This window comes from Dermacentor albipictus, chromosome 1, assembly GCF_038994185.2.
Source record: "Dermacentor albipictus isolate Rhodes 1998 colony chromosome 1, USDA_Dalb.pri_finalv2, whole genome shotgun sequence".
Classification (NCBI taxonomy): domain Eukaryota; kingdom Metazoa; phylum Arthropoda; class Arachnida; order Ixodida; family Ixodidae; genus Dermacentor; species Dermacentor albipictus.
In genome coordinates, this window is record NC_091821.1 from 72,720,832 (window position 1) to 72,737,802 (window position 16,971).

At 45.8% G+C, this 16,971-nt stretch overlaps 1 non-coding gene across 1 annotated transcript; it reads left to right on the forward strand.

Annotated features, from left to right (window-relative positions):
• Positions 1-16,227: 16,227 nt before the first annotated feature.
• On the forward strand, positions 16,228-16,299 carry TRNAP-UGG (transfer RNA proline (anticodon UGG)). The gene has a single exon. It is a non-coding gene; the product is annotated as a tRNA-Pro (tRNA).
• The last annotated feature ends 672 nt before the right edge of the window (positions 16,300-16,971 follow it).

The window sequence follows — 16,971 nt, forward strand, 5'->3', positions numbered from 1 at the left end:
GATGATGATGATGATGATGATGATGACACAGACATTTATTCAACATCCTTTCTATCGTTTGTCGTCCCCAGGAGTGGAACCCAGTGACGGTGAATGTTAAATTACGATACATATTTCAACACTTTCAAATGTTGTATAGCTCTAGCAATGGCAAGGTCTATGAGACCTCCTGTCCTTGGTGCAGGCATTAAGTCCGTGGCGGAGAGTTCTAACCCCAGTACCTTCTTCGTGAATTCCCGAAACCATTTGTTTGAAGGATTCGATATGTCACTGTTGAAGTCCCCTGTCACTCTCACGGGCATTGGCAGTGACATGTATTTGGTATTAATAACGTGGTGCGGAAGCACCGTGTTTAGTGTGTAGACGACTAGGCGTACGGAGATTATATGTAGCACTTGCTTTCTGGTGTCATCCGGACTGACGTATGTACATAGAACATGAGCGGCTCGTTAGTGATTCGCGTCTCGCATGTGCGAGAAGCAAATCCTTCTTACCTGCACTCACGTTCTTGAGGTTGTTTATGGTGCGATTTGTTGCCGTTGTGCTGCTCGCTGTTTTTGGAGCCGGCGCTCATTGGCTGCCCCTGTTTTGGCGACATGGCGAAGACGTTGTAGATGTTCATGTGAAGCCTAGACGTTAGTGGCACATACCCACTCTAGGGGATGGGCCAGGAACAGCGAAGACGTTCTGTTTCAGCACGCCGTCGCGTCGTATCTTCAACCGCTTCTGCTGACGGAGGTCTCTTCCTACGACCCATTCTAACTGCCGCGACGCGTGGTGTCTGGTTTGATTTGTAGCTGTATAGGGCGAAGGCCTTCCTATTCGAAGGCGCTGAAATTACGCCCTCGCGAGCAGCTGCTGCTTGCTTGCTTGATCCTTTACTTGCGGCGCTTACCCACTGCGGGGGATGGGCCATAAAACTGACGGCTAAAGGTTAGACGGAAGGGGGAGAGAGAAAAACTTAAACGAAAAAGTATGCCTGGTTGAGGTAGAACGTTTATGATAATTAGGAAATAGATTTACCTGGTAAATGCTGAAATAAGAATAATTGTAATTATATATAAACAGCAAATGTCGTATTTTTGGCGGTATTAAGGTAATTTAGAACACACAATCAGCGATTTAGTGAACTACCTAATTCTTGATTCGAAAATTGACATGGTAGCCTTCTTGTGTCTCAGGAATAGTTGCAAATGGTTACGAAGATGTTCCTGCGGCTAAAGCCCAAGGAAGAAGTCCCGAAGGAGAGCAGATTTCCAGACTTTAAAGCAGTACCCATTTTTTGGAATGAAAATTCCAACTTTTTTCTTGTGATTTCTAAATCGACGGCATGCTAGTAAAAAAGTGGTCAATGTTTTCACGTTCCTGTCAGGTAGGACAGAGAGGGAAAGCGGCCACATTAAGGGTGTTGGTGTGTGTTGGCGTCTGTTGGTGCTATGAACCGCGCGCCAACGAACTACTGCACATAAGGTTTAGTGTATCAAATGAATTTAACGTGCGGAAAAGTGTACGTTGTCCACACTGGGAGATGCGCTAACGATAGGTTAAGGGAGCACGGAAACAACGTAAAAAATGCGCGTGAAGGAAAAGATTTCGGAGGTTTTCTGGCAAGTCATTGTCTGACTTGTAAGAACTGTTCACCTGACCTCGCAAACACTTCCGTTATCAAGAACAGTAATACGCGTATGACACGGGTAACCGCAGAATCTGAATGGATTTCTAGACTCGGAGAGGGATGTGTCAGCATGGCCTCCATCACACTTTCAGAAAAAGAGCTGGCATACTTACGCATGCGGAGAGGATAACCCCTGGCCCACATAGCATGTATATATTTGTGAATCATTCGCAATAAAAGCTAAGCTCAGCGCTCGTGCTTGTCCTTTCGTCTCCTTCCGTGTCTTTTTTTTTCTTTTTTGCCGCATTTCCAGACAGGGCCTATACAGGTAAACATTTAATAAAGGGTTGCAGCAGCGTAATTTTGTTATGGAGATTTCTAATTGGCGTGTGTGACACCAGTTATTACCCCATGATCAGAGAAAATCGTTAATTTACGACATTGGGATTTTCAGTTTTGTAGAAATTTGGAGTAGAGAAAATTTTTTAAACGGAGCCGCAGGGACACAAGCCGAAGGAGGCATAATGGGCATAACTAGTCCATCAAGAGATATCGACGCAAGTGTGTCAGCAATTTCATTTAAGAATATAGAACAATGACCTGGAACCCATACCAAGAGCACGAGACATAAGTTTGGAGGAAGAAGGTGACGTGAGAAGGGAAGGACACGCTACTCAGTGTAGACACGGCAGCAGTTGCGGGGAAACTGGATACACCAAAGTTCAAGGTACGGTACAGCACGTTCCTTCTATTTCTGAAAAATAATCACCATGCAAATATGTCAAGCGGACAACTTACGCAGGGAGGGCAGAAGCAGAGCGGCCTTAATTAAAGCGCACCGCAGGGTGTAGGTGGCACTACGGAAGCAGTCGCACGTCAAATCAACACTTCTGTGCCCGCCGCGGTCGCTTTGCGGCTAGGGCATCGCTCGAGGTCTCGGATTTGATCCCGACCGCGGCAGCCGCATTTCGACAGGGGCGAAATAAAAAAAGAAGTGCTCGTGCACTTAGATTCAGCGACACGTTAACGAACACTACGGCGTAAAAATTAATTCAGTGTCCACCACTACGGCGTGCCTCATAATCATATTCCAGTTTTGGCACGTACAGCCCCATAATCTAATTCGAGTTTAAGTTTTGCTATCTGAGACAATGACAATGCTGAACCCTCTCAGAGGTTGGGAAATATGGCGCGCTACAAGACCACAAGCAAACACCTCTCCCCGTGTGTTCTGTGTACTACGCAGACACACAGCAGTGGTGCATGCAAGGTAACGTTTAACATCAACTCACTACTCTCGTGTTAGAACAAACATTGAAAAAATTAAACATTCGCTGTCATCATCACCGCTAATTATCGTCAATGAAAGCAAACACAACGGAAAGCTTCGCTTACATCGATTCCCACAGTGCGTGGGATCGGCATCAGTTTTTATTGCCACTTTTCGATAAAATATTATAGCGTTTTTAATCATAATTACAATTACATAATTGCATTGTTTTTTAAAACATAGAAGCAGCATACTTATAATTAATTCAATTAGTAGTGCACTGGTTGAAAAAAGTTCCTTCCATGCAGGTTTTTGGCGTCTATAATCTCGTGCGCAATCATTATTCCACCATGGAGCATCAGCATCCCCTTTTGCTGATTATACTACAAACACTGACATTTTACTGGTACCTTTCAAAAGAGCACAAAGGCTCATCACTTTAATATCTCTTTCCATACCTGTCATAGAAGACAAAACTGACTGTATATTATTTTAAACTTTCGAATTGTCCATGAGACTGCGCGAGTTTATTTACAGAAATTTGTGGTTGTCAATATCAATGACAATCGGGCGGTGGTCACTACTAGTGGCGGAATCGACCACAACTAAAGAGGAAATGAAAGCGTGCGCCTACTTAATTTAGGTGCACGTTAAAGAACCCCAGGCGGTCCAAATTATTTCGGAGCACCCCACTACGGCGTGTACCATAATCAAATCGTGGTTTTGGCACGTAAGACCCCATAATTTTACAGACCTTGGGACCACTCTCAACCTCTTTTATTTATTCGCCGGGAGATATTAAAGTGCGGAACGGACTATCACTAGAAATAGTGTGACATTAATGTACCGACGAACCCACTTAGCAATTATTCCTACTTTCGCCAGTACTGCAAAGAGGAGGACTCTCTGTTCTCGCCACAGTGCGTCGCTGGCATCACGGAAGTAGCGACGGCCACTGGCAGCGAATCAGAAACGTCCTTCTCTTGCTCACTCAGTCCACGAGTGCGCCGCCTCCACCTTCCGTTCCCCTCGGAGCGTGAGCGCAGGAGGCGAACGGGGAGTAAGATCGAGGAAAACGCCGGCTAGCAAAAGTAGTGGCAGCAAGTACACGCAAGAAAGCCGCACGAAGCAGTAGACAAGCAAGAGGTCACTCAGTAGCTGAGCGGGGGTTATTAAAGAAACAAGGCGGGAAACCTCCGCGCTCTTGGTAGAGCAGCGAAGCCTTCCCTGGATCGGCTTCGTTTGGTCCGGCGCCTCTCTCGTGGCTCCGTTGCTCCGGTGGCCACGCTACAGCTCCGGTCCTTATCTCGAGGGGAAAGCTCTCAGGGACATTGAGGCGGAGAACTAAGAAAAGAAGAAAGACAAAACAAAACGGCAGAGACGCAGGGAAAGAAAGTCGCTGGCCAGCGGAGAGAGCGGCCCCTACCTGAGCGCGGTGTCCGAGAACGAGCATCCGAGCAGTTGGCCCGCTGGTGATGGGGCCCGGCGGCCATTTGGCCGCGCTCCTGCTGCTCTCGTGTCGGTCATCACTCACGGTGCCACCCTCGAGCCGCTGCTGTCGAGCGAGCCGTAATCCCAGGACGTGACCTTCCCCTGCAGCCGGGCTTGGGCGGCGGCAGGCCGTTTGTCCGGCCCAGACCTGGCCGCTGCTCGAACAACGGGCCAACGCCCGCACGCTGCAGCGTGCGTCGCGCGAATCTCTCGGGTCCCTCCTCGAACGCTAGCCGAGCCCTTTTGTGCGGCTGTGGCCGCCCGCTTCAACCCCGCCACGAGGAGATCCTCTTAAATCTTCTCTAGTGCCCACTGCGAGACTGTTGTCGTGAAAGGAGAGGAGCCTGTGTGTAGCGGCGATTCGCCTCTACAAGAAAGCGCAGCAAGCTGCACTGTAATTGTCAAACGCCTTCTTTTACTGGTTACAGATTGAGCACGTTACTATACCCGCGTAAACAAGCCCATGAATACGGAGCGTATGATACAGGCACTGCAAGACGATAGCCACACTGCACTTACGTCGACGAAACGCAATTTTATTAGTTGCTTCATTTATTTATTCTTTTATTCAAATGCATATTGCGAGACATAATGCGTGTAATATACCAGCTTTGTTTTTAACGTTAAGAGAATAAAAAAAAATTGCCTCTATCATACAGCATGCATCTGCTTATTGAGCAAAATTACTGGAAGAGGCTCGCAGTGATTGCACAAGACATCAAAATGCAGCATTATCTTTTACGAATTAACTTTTTAAATAATTGCTTTAGGGCACATATTGCAATTTACGAAATGAAGGCAGTGAGCTGTCAAGGTACATCCATTTGAATTGATTTTCCAAGCTAGCACCAGTTTTGAAAAAGCTCATCACCACGTGTTTGGTGCTCTTTGGCCATATCTGGCCCTTGTGCAGATAGAGAGTACACATAATCAATTTTGTAAAAGCGCCGTCAGGCTTACGGTAAAAAAGCACAGCTATTCTACTTATTTCTTTTTTAACAAACGCCTTTTATTCACTGAAGCTCCAAATTAACTGTAGCACCAATGCATTTTATTTCACATTTTGGGGACGCATATAAAAACTGGGGTGATCCTGATGATTTGTTTCATGTGGATTTGCCTGGCCAATTTACCGGCTACAATTCCTAAATTGCAATATGTCACACGGAGTAATATATTTAAAACTGATTAACAATAGTATCGTAATTAGTCGATCATGCATTCGACGGCTCGTGTAAATAGTGTCCGCCTCGTCGAGCAGTGCAGTTAAAGAGTGGAAATCTGCTACATGCCACAGGCGAATTTTAAAACTTCCATTATATCTAAAGAAAATCCATATAAAGCTGTTACTATATTCACTACAGATGCTTTGTAGAAAGTACAAACTGCGGTCGGATGTGAATGTGTCACAGTTATTTATTTATTTATTTATTTATTTATTTATTTATTTATTGGTGTTGCTTACTTGTTATTTAATGTGGTGGCTGGGTTCTCGAACCTTTTAAAAAGCTGTATACCGTTGCCTTTGGCGAGGTCTGTCTCGCAAATGCGATTGCGTAGCAGGGTATTCGTATCGCTAGACGAATTTGTGCGAGGAAGTGTTCAGCGGTTGCTGAGTGATAAACGAAACACGCGGATCACTGGAAATAGGTGGCGCACAGCGCGAGATAAAAAAAAAAAGAATATGCATTCCGAATGCAAGACTACATTTTAAAATGTTAATTTCAGGCGCGCTCTGTCCTGTCATACTTGCAGGAAATTAATGTTCTAACTAGCCGAAGGCTGCAAAGGCGCTTCTAACTTGTCAATTATTCGCATCTTACAAGCATGCAATACGGGCCATATGTTTACAGTTAACGATTTTCCTGACTAGTTAGTCATGTTAGAGCGAGCAAACAAAAATTGAAAGCAGGAGAGATTTACACGGCATACGCTAGCTCACTGCCTGTTCATAACGCGTGTGATCCCCCTCTCATTATTAAAGAAGAAACAGATTAAAATACAGTTGAACTTAACTGAGAACATCCAAATACTTTCGGAGGCGATGCAGACTTTCAGACGATGCAGAATTTCTATATATGCAAAGCGGATGTATACGTTGGTCACACGATGCGAGTCCTACTATGCAATGCACGATCTCCCTAGCTGTATTTGTTCCAGAAATGTCCATGCGGTGGTTGTCGTTTTATGCTGATTTCTGAGAAACGTTGGTCCTGCCAAGTTAGATGTTATCGAGATTATTTCCGGTCCTCCTGTTGGTCTTGCGCACAATACTTTGCGGTCATGAGAATACGAGCTTATTTTTCACTACCCAAACACTGATGTTGCGCCCCCATTCAAGCATAAAAATAAGATCTTATCGTGTACGACAGAACATTTAAAATGCTCTTGTATAACCACGCCAATAGGAGGTTGGCTTGTTCAGTTTCTTCAGGTAAAGTGGATTGTCTCGCAGCAGGGGAATGAAAACGTTTATAATTAGCATCTTAATGAATGAACAGGGCACCAGCACGTTTATTAGTCGCTCTCGTTAGTCGTATTCTTGCAGAAAAAGAACTCGAGCAGCCTTAATAGCCTAAGGGCAGCTAAGAGAAGAGAACCTAATTTTTTTTAAACGCGTAACTACGTTTGGAGAAGCCTGAACAAGACTCCGGGAACTCGTGTGTTCCTCGATTTTCTGTATATCTGCAATTTCAATGGGCTGTATACTTTCGTATTAGTTGTACTTAGCCTGTCGCCTTCAACTTTTCTTAGCATATACTTTATTAGCATATTCTTTGAAATAGGCTAATATTGTTATTCCCAGGCAGTGTAAGCAAGTGTCAATATCATCCTAAATGCGTGCTTCATGATCAAAATCAACGCTTTATTTGAGTTAGTACTGGTGCGTTTTTGGCATGGGATGAGCGTAAATTTAACTAACGTTTGCTAGTCTGCTCTCGCAGCCCTACACAAGGTTGATGTTTCGAGTGCCATTCTGCTAATTTTTTTTGTTTCTTTTTTATTTTCCGTCTGGGCCACTCAAAGTTAATGCGTAAATTGCATTCTAAGCAACGTACTCAAGAAGGAGGCATCCTTCTTACAGTTTATTTTATCCTTCTGAACAAATTTTGTGCCGCATACTCGTCCTTTTTCTAACAGTCTTCCTTGGTTTCTTCTTTCTCATGTCAGTTCGGCAGGTGTGCTCCGCCCCATGAAGCCTCATCTTGCAAGAAAACCAGCTTACAGTTACAGTAGATGATCAAATCAATGGTCTAAGAACAATGAGAGGCAAATTTGCTCAACGATAAAAGCAGCTACATTCGCAAAGCTATGAAGGGACTGAAAGCAGCAGAATGTATGAGGATACGGAGCCTTCTTGTCCTGGAATTTTTTAGTTCTTAATTAGGGGATATATTCAACCTTTTTAACCGTTGTATTGCTTATGTGCGACATTTTCTTTCTGCAGCTGAAGATTGCGTTCACTTTCGCTCTTTGACGTTCTATACAGTGCGATCCGTTATGCAAACAACTGCGAAGCTATAGATATGTGAAATTATGTTGTGCATGCAATGAGGGTTTTGACAAATAATTGTCGAGCTTGATATCCATTTACATGAGTCAACCCAAAGAACCGCGCCTCCGGGTCAACCGCGTCAAAGAAAACAAGAGACGCGTTTCACAGAAAAGGCATAGACAAACGCAATAGAGATTGTGCAATAAGTTTGCTATTGTTTCAAGCTTATGCCATCAAACAAACACAGTAAAGATGGAAAAGCTCCACGCTCCACAATGTCTTAGCGACTACGGCGTCTTGCTGCCGAGCAAATGGCTGCGGATTCAATTTGCGACCGCGCTACTGCATTGCGGTAGAAATGGAAAGAAGAAAAAAAAAAAAACGTTTGTCTATCGTGCCTTGGATGCGCACTAAAAAAACCCAAGTGGTCGAATAATTCCGAAGCGCCCCACTACGGCGTCCACTGTGCAGCTCCGGGACTTCAAACCACATAATGTGCGCATATGCTCGGCCCCGGTACATGTGCCATTGTGATGAAAGGAACTGCGTACTGATTACGAGCTGGTTGTTGGTTAGAAAAACGCCGAACTTATGTTCATAATGAATCAGATTTTATTCATACTGGTTGTACTTAGCATGAAAAAAAGTTCCTTTTCCTTGTTAGCTCCTGTGCGTGCCACAGTGTCGCACATTTGCTCAACACCTTCCAGCGGAGCCACGACTGGCGCCTGCACTACTAATTGTGTTATTTATTAGCTTACCTACCATCGGTTTCAGCTGACGGTGAAGAATAGGAGTCTTTTGGCCTGAAGTAAGTAAGCTAACATTACAATAGTTACAGCTCTGGAAGCAATTACGGACAGTGGCGGCGCACATTCGGCTTGTCAGAACGCAAATCAGTGCTTGTGCTGCACCATTAACATAGATGTGACAATATTGCACTCGTTCATTTAGGCACAACTCCCCACCCTCCCTCTTTTCAAGAGATATAACAGAAATATCCCGCCCCCCCCCCCCCCCCAAATAAAAAAGAAAAGGAGTGCCGGGTAAACAAACCCAGAAGGCTCTCAAGAGGAAGTTCTTCGGCCTTCACCGAGGCCGGGTACTCTGAGGACAAGCGCGGGATTCGATGACGACGTTAGGAAAGGCGGCGAGCGACAATCTCGGGCGCCCGCATTCATTTCGGTGCACAGGGTTGACAATTAACGGCCGCGGAGTCTGGTAACGAAGTTGGAGTACACGCCGTAAACTACGATGAAGGGGCTGCTCTGCTGTGACTCGGAGAGAAAGGTTCGTCGGAGGGATGGGGAGCAAAGGCTACAGTTGAGCAGAGCGCTTTACTGGCGCGCAGCGAAGGCGCTCACTCGGTGCAGCTGGCGTCACGGGTAGAAAGGAGACGGCGTACGCGTTCCGATCAATTAGTCCTAACTGCCTAATTTCCTTGCCTCCCCGGGCCGTATTTCCTTTGGGGCTTACACCGTCTGTGCTGCGTAGGCTCGGGGCAGGGCTAGGCGTACCGGTGGACGACTTCATGCGCGTCGATTTCGCCCACCGAGTGCAAAGCCTTGTCGGCCCTCGCGTCCGACAGGCCGGCGAGGGAACGCCAGGCGCGCAGCCTGGCGTCGCATCGAGTTCCTTTTGTTGTTGCCGGTGTGTACCGCGTGCGCGCGGCGCCCGCAGCGGTCCATCTTTTATTTACCGCCCGCGCGAGGAATGCACTCGCTCGCCCGTCGAGCTACACGACGCGCGTCCATAGCTCACCACGGCCCTGCGCCGCCAGCCGCAGGAATGTTACCGGCTGTTGACGGTTCTCTTCGCGGCTGCCAGTCCGCGGGCGCGCGCTGCTCCGGGGTGCACTCTTTCTCCGCCGGCCACATTGTGTATAATGTAAACGATCCCCGGGGATCCGCTACAAGATTTATGGGACCCCCCGGCTCTAAGCAGCGCCCGTCTCCATTCGGAATGCCGCGAGCGTCGCCGTTCCTCGACCACTCTTGTGACGGGTTTGCCAGCGGCCCTGACGGGTGTCCAGTGCGAGTGCTTGGGCATCAACGCCTGGTCATCAAGAACGAAAGGCACGAGATCGTTGCGCGTTGTCTCTTGTATCGGGAATGCGGTGGTGCGGACCGACGAAGAAGAAAAAAAGAATACGAAACTGAGGCTATGCATTTCTCTTCGACATCTCGTCTTTGTTCATTTTGCACTACAGCGCTTCGAATGGTCAACTTAAGGAACACCCATCATTTTGTGTATGTGGATGTGCTTGTGGGATGTTTCGAGCGATGCCGATTAATGATCTCGGCAAGCCATTCGTCACCAAAAAAGGCACAATAAAATTGTTCCATTGTAAGCCGCCGGTTCTGTGATGCATGTGACTCTGGCAAAAAAAAAAGCAAGTAAACATTTTTCTTTATTTTTCTTTATTTTTATATTGTTCTCTTTCTAACCTTGTTTATTATCATTGATGTAACCGTTCCTGCTTGTGCCCGAATAGGGCCTGCAGTATTTGTGAATAAATAAACAAATAATATTTCTTTATTCCGTATGAAGGTATATACTGTAGAAAACGATAACGTGCTTGTCACGCAGCTCACGTGGAAAACTAGATGCTAAACGGCTTTTGTTACTGCGTCATTACTATCCTTCTCGTTTAAGTTTAACACAATACGCTATTTGTAATAACTAGCAACATGGCGAACGAGTGATCGTGGGTTTCATAGAGACCTTCTCATGTTGGGCATATCAGGTATGGATTATTGTTTTCTTGGTCGACCTCAGTTCTACATTTGATGTGTAGTCGGTGTCGTCTGGTGCTTCTACCGGAGAGGAAACCTGAGGTTCTTGGCAACGTCTCTGACGGCACACATGATGTACGTGAGCCATCAGAATGGAGACGTACGTAGAAATGTACGTCTCAGTCGGTTTCGGTGTAAGCATATTATACATAATGCAAACAAGGGGTAAAGTGTGCAGACACGGACACAAGAGAAGTGGACAGCACGAACGTCGACTATCAACTGAAGGAAGCACTGAGGCGAAAAAAGAAAGAAGACACAAAACTCATCTGCGCATGCTCTGGAAAGGTAGCATCACGTGTCAATCGGGTATACGTGCCAGACTACCTGATATGTAACTGTTAAGGCATTTGATCTTTTCCTTATGTAAGGTAATCGAAGGCTGACTCACGCACGCACTTCCGCCGTTATGGATGTGCTATGCCTCGACGATAAGATGCTTATCCTTATTCCTATGCCTGTAAAATATCGCGCATTCATCTAACTTAGGCGTGCAGTTACAATGTTGGCAGTTTTGGCAATGTAAGGAAAGATTAGAAGGCGATCAACCGGTTAACGACATTTTATGTTCGATTAGCCTCTAATTGATACACCACCCCGTTTGCCCTACGTAGAAATGGTCACAGCTAAAGGGAACTTTATATACCACACCTATACGACAGTCAGTACAATTGTTGTTCTTGATGTGCTTCGCTGGACAAATATCTGTTCTTTCATTGCCTTTCACCTGCTCCTTTCTTCTCCGCACATATATCTTACCTAGCTTATTGGAAGCAGTGTAAACGACATTAACACCATATCTACTTGCAACATTTTCAAGCTTGTGCGATACTGAATGAATGTACGGAATAGCCACTATTCTTTTCTAGCTATTATTGCTTTCTGTAATCACGTCCATCTCCCTCAAAATCGACTTCTTTATGCGTTCAGCCACAGTGGCTACTGCTACGCTTGGATACCCTGCTTGTAATAGGCGCCGGACCTGTGTATTAAAACTGGCGCTCATTTTGTGCATGCAACATCTGGTGAGAGAAGACTTAAGACTTGAGAAGACAATAATGTTTTTTACTACATTGGAATGCTTGGATTGAAAGTTTAACAATGGCTTCGAAGATCTAGGGGAGTACTGCCAACACACGTGATTTCGTCCGAAGACCAAGGAAATGTCTAGAAACTGTATTACGCGTCTCTTGGGAAATTCCTTTATCGTCGAGGCATGGCATATCAATAATGGCGGAAGTGCGTGAGTGAGTCAGCCTTTGATTACCTCACATGAGGAAGAGATCAAATGCCTTAACAGTTACCTATCCCGTAGACCGGCAAGTGTACCCGATTGACAGGTGGTGCTACCTTTCCAGAGTATGCGCAGATGAGTGTTGTGTCGTCTTTCTTTTTTTGCCTCAGTGCTTCCTTCAGTTGATAGTCGGCGTTCGTGTTGTCCATTTCTCTTCTCTTGTGTCCATGTCTGCACGCCTTACCCATTCGTTGCATTATGAATCCTTACCAACTAGCTCAGCTTTATGTTGTTCTAAGTATATTATCGTTTGCCCCTTTTACCAGGTCGGGCATCATACCTTTAATTTCAATAAATTTGGTCGGTTTCAGTCGAAATACTGCGATGAAACATTTTGTGTAAGGTGTAAAGTAGCCTGCGGCTTATCACAAGCTTCGCCGGCCTCTTTCCAGTGAGACTAGTGCAGGGTGGTATGCTTTTTCCATAATAAATGAGCTATCTTGCACATGGTTGTCATCTCCTGGTTGTTTCTTCAATGCTGTTTTCACTTCTTTCGCCAAGTCGGTAATTTTCTCAGACTCACGCATCTCTCTTGACATTATCAATAGTAGCTCAAATGAGTGCGGCAAACTGCTCTATGCAAAATACATGCGCGAGCGACGAGCGAAGGCCAGAAGATCACTATGCAGAGGTTACCTGGACACTGTAGCGTTATACGAAACGTCAAGTTAAACGCGATTGCCAGTGAGGCCCACAATGTGCAATGCACTACGGAGACCTCATTTTCCCGTGAGGACATCATATCACTTGTCTCGCTCATTGGATGGTGAACGCAAGTTGTTTTTTGGACCAACCCCGATCTGGAGTGCACCCCTCTTTTTCACATCGACCGTCAGTCTACCTACCGCTTCCCCAAAGAACTGGGGAAGCACGTTGAGGGCAATATTCTTCGGCTGAATCTTCATGTAGTTTATAGCAGTACTTCTGCAGTTTAAGATCGGGCAACTAAATTCACCGCTGAGACCCGCCGTGGTGGCGTAGTGGCTTTGGCGTTGCACTGCTAAGCCCGATGGCGCGGAATCGAATAGCCGCATTTCGATGTGGATGTAACGCGAAAACGCCCGTGTGCCTTGCATTGGGTGCACGTTAAGCAACCCCCGGTGATCAAAATTAATCCGCAGTTCCCCGCTACGGCGTGCCTCATAATCATATCTTGGTTTTCGCACGTAAAACTTCAGAATGAAAAGATTCATCGCTTTGCAACAAGTTCATGATTGTTGCGGGAAGGAAGGAAAAAAGCGCCCGTCAGCGACGTCTGTAGCACAACTGGTCGGGAGGGCTTTAGTGATGGCATAGAGGGTTGTATAGTACGTAGCGACAACAATCGACATATTTTCGTCATTTGATATAGGGAATGGTCCGAGAAGATCAAAGCCAACGCGAAAAAAAGGGGTCGGTCGGTATATCCAAAGGCTGCAGCAGACCAGCAGGATGCACAGATGGTCTTTTTCAGCGTTGACACGACTCACACGCGGCAACATAGTGCCGAATGGAGGGGTTGAGACGGGGCCAGAAAAACAGTCACCGAATTCGGTCATAGGTCCGAGAGACGTCAAGGTGTCCAGTGGTGGGAACGTCGCGCAGTTGTTGGAGTACAGTCTGTCGAAGATGAGACGGAATGACGGTTAGGAGCAAGGACCGGTCAGGGTGGATGTTGTGGCGATGCAGGGTGTCATTCTGTAGCACGAACATGTGAAGGGATGAGTCAGACGAATCAGAAAGCAGGCGTTCGATAAGCTGCCGTAACGATTCATCGCGTCGATGTTCAGCACCAATGTCTTTCAAGGCCGAGGGCGAAATAACGCAGATCGGTGTGACATCCGCTAAAGTGTCCGGTGCATCGACGGGATGATGAGACAGGCAGTTGGCGTCCTGATATAGACGACCCGACGAAAAACGTATTCTGTTGCTACTTCTGGTATAACTCTCTGTGGGCCCAAATAATGAAAACACTATGATGAAAATTCTGTGTTCTTTACCTTTAAAGCATTAATCGGATTGTCCCCTTTCATCAATGGCCCACCGTAGTTAATCCAAGTCCTCACCCTGGGTCCTTCCTTCGATCTGGGCCCTCATTTTCCTTCTTTGTGAGTTCCGTGACAATAGCTTGTAGCGGTCGGTACTCCAACATCAAAACGTCGCCTGGTGGCTGTGCCTGGTTACCGAGTTCAGAGAATGGAAGACGGCATAGCGCGTCAGCATTGCTACTGCAGAGTGTTTGTCGACAATCCAAATTGTAGTCGTAGGCAGCGAGCAGCAACATACAACATACCATGCTGCGGAACACAATTTGTAGTATATGATTCTGCTTGTGCTGAGCAGAACAAGCACGGCGAGCAATGAGGAAGACAAAGCGAAGTCGTTATCACAGCAACTGTCAACACTGCCGCGAAGCGTCTTTGACAATTTCGCGAAAGACTACCCATGCCAGGCCGAAATGCAATGGCGACCCGCAAGAAAAGGCTTTTCACTTCCATCGGGCAGCACTCGAGCCGAACGTGCCATCTGGCTTGCGTGTTTTTCAGCGAGCTGCCGTAGCAGTGCACTCGTTCTACGGAGCGGGCTGCTCTTGAGCTTATACACCGTCGTTCCGACCAGTAATTTGACTCCGACCCGGCAACTGAAAGGGCATTCGAAAATTACTTTGCAAGGCACGACTGACAGTTTCGCCATGAAACGGCATTCGAGTGCAGGTGGAAGATTCACTGGGCTACTGAAGTATCTAGAAAAAAAAAATACCGGTACGAGATCCGTCAGCAAAATTGGGATGGGGGCGTCTGCTCAGTGTGCTTTCAAGAGGAGATATTTGCAAATATTTGCTGGTTGCGAAAGTGTTCGGCATTTATAAACTATGCGCGACTACAGCGTACGCCTAGAAATTCGTGTATGTTCGTGGTGTTCACGTGGGGAACGATGTAGCAGCTGGCGTTGTAGCTTGTTTTATTCGGCGCCATGACGAAATGTAGTTACCTTATTGATTTTTACTAATGCACAGTCTTGTTCTTCTTCTTATTCTTCTTCTGATTATTATTATTATTATTATTATTATTATTATTATTATTATTATTATTATTATTATCTCTATCACGTTTCGCTGCGTCCGGGGAAACTAAAGGTTGCTATTAAGCTTTCCACATGCAGTGAAAAGTGCTCGCCAAATATATCATTGTGAAATGATTACTTATTATATTACAACACTGCAGACTCATGGTCCAATAAGGAGAGGGTGATCGTAATGTACAACATAAAAAAAAAGAAAAACATTGGAGTAACTACGAAATACGCATATAGGAACGTTTTTCAACCCATAGTGAAACAGCGAAGAATAAAATATACAACGCGTAGTAAGACGGCCATTAATATTACCCTCTCTGAAAACAATGAAGGTGGCTACTGTAATATTTAGGAATTATCAGGTAGTGCACCACTACATTCGATGCCTCCGTGATATTTGATGATAATGGAGATGCGCATTAAGCAACCAATCTTCGGAGAGAATGTCTGAGGTAGGTGTTCGCCCACTTTCATTAGGAAAGGCAAGGAAGGAAAATAGTAATGGAAGTAACGATTTCACCAGCATAAAAAAGAATCATGTAGGTGGCGTCGCAAACGTTCGCGGTATGTAAGTCGTAGAAAGGACCTCTAATTTGCATACCGGAGGCACGGGGGCTCTGTAGCCGACATGCCCTCTGCACTCCAACTGCGAGACTGGGATTTTTGTATGCATTCGAACGCAGCTTCAGACCTAAGAAAAACTAGGTTATTTCGCTTTCCGCGGTATGTTCTCTTGCTGAGTATTACAAATTTGCGTGTTCGATTACCGGCCATGGCAGCGGCATATTCCTATGGGGCTGGAATTCGAAAGCCTCCCATTCCACTCTTTGGGCGCACGTGCAACTCAGGAGATGAAAGTTAGTCGCAAACTCCCTACAGTGTTTATCACAGCTCCAGCTCTCTCTCTCTCTCCTATTATTTCTCACTTGGGTGGTAAGCTCCGTCTATAACTTTCCTTTTTCTTCTTCTATTTTTCGTGTTCATTATTTGTCTGTGTTCTTCAATTTTCCTTTTGGGCACAAAACTATGCAGTTTGTGTTACCACATTTGTTCCCCCTACATAATGGCTTCTTGGCAATGTAGGTATTCTGTAAATAAATAAATAAATAAATAAATAAATAAATAAATAAATAAATAAATAAATAAATAAATAAATAAATAAATAAATAAATAAATCGTAAATATGGAAAATAACTCTCCGTGCTGCGTCCTGGCTCGTTGGTCTAGGGGTATGATTCTCGCTTTGGGTGCGAGAGGTCCCGGGTTCAAATCCCGGACGAGCCCGTCCTTTTTGACATTTCTTTTCATTGTGGTACTCTCATTTTTTTTCTTTTTGTTTCACCCTCCAGTATTGTAAATAAAACTCCGTTCGGTGTGCCGACAGGTTTGTCCATTGATAATGGAATTTTACTTTCGCTGGCTCTAGCGATTGGATACGTCTGCATGAGCTCCTTTAGAGCGGTTAAAATAGTTTCCAGCAATTTCTGCCGTCGGTGCGGCGGCGCCCAGAATGCCTTACAAGATCTCCTCCACAAAGGCGCCGTCGCTATTGGAAAGTCACGCCTTATAGCGTCTGGCCGCGCTCGGCCGCCATGATGGAATGTGCTGCTGCCTGAGCGGCGCTCGGCTGTGCGAGTAGAGCCGTTCGCCGCGCTGCACTTTCGCACATCTTTTTTTACAGCGAAGCTGTCTGTAGCTGGGATCCCGGCATTTCTTCGTGGCGTAACATCGACAGAAAACTATCATCATCAACGGCCCATACTCCCGTAAGGCAGAGGCTACAAGCACTTGGAAAATTGAAGTGAATAGCATATATATTATTTAGAATCACGCATACAGCATACAGAACAGCATATGTTTTAATAAAGGACAAGCTCGAAATAAGCATCGGAACCACATAATTGATCCCCGCACACGTTTCCAAGTAAAGATTACTGTTGCGCAAGCTGCTGCGGC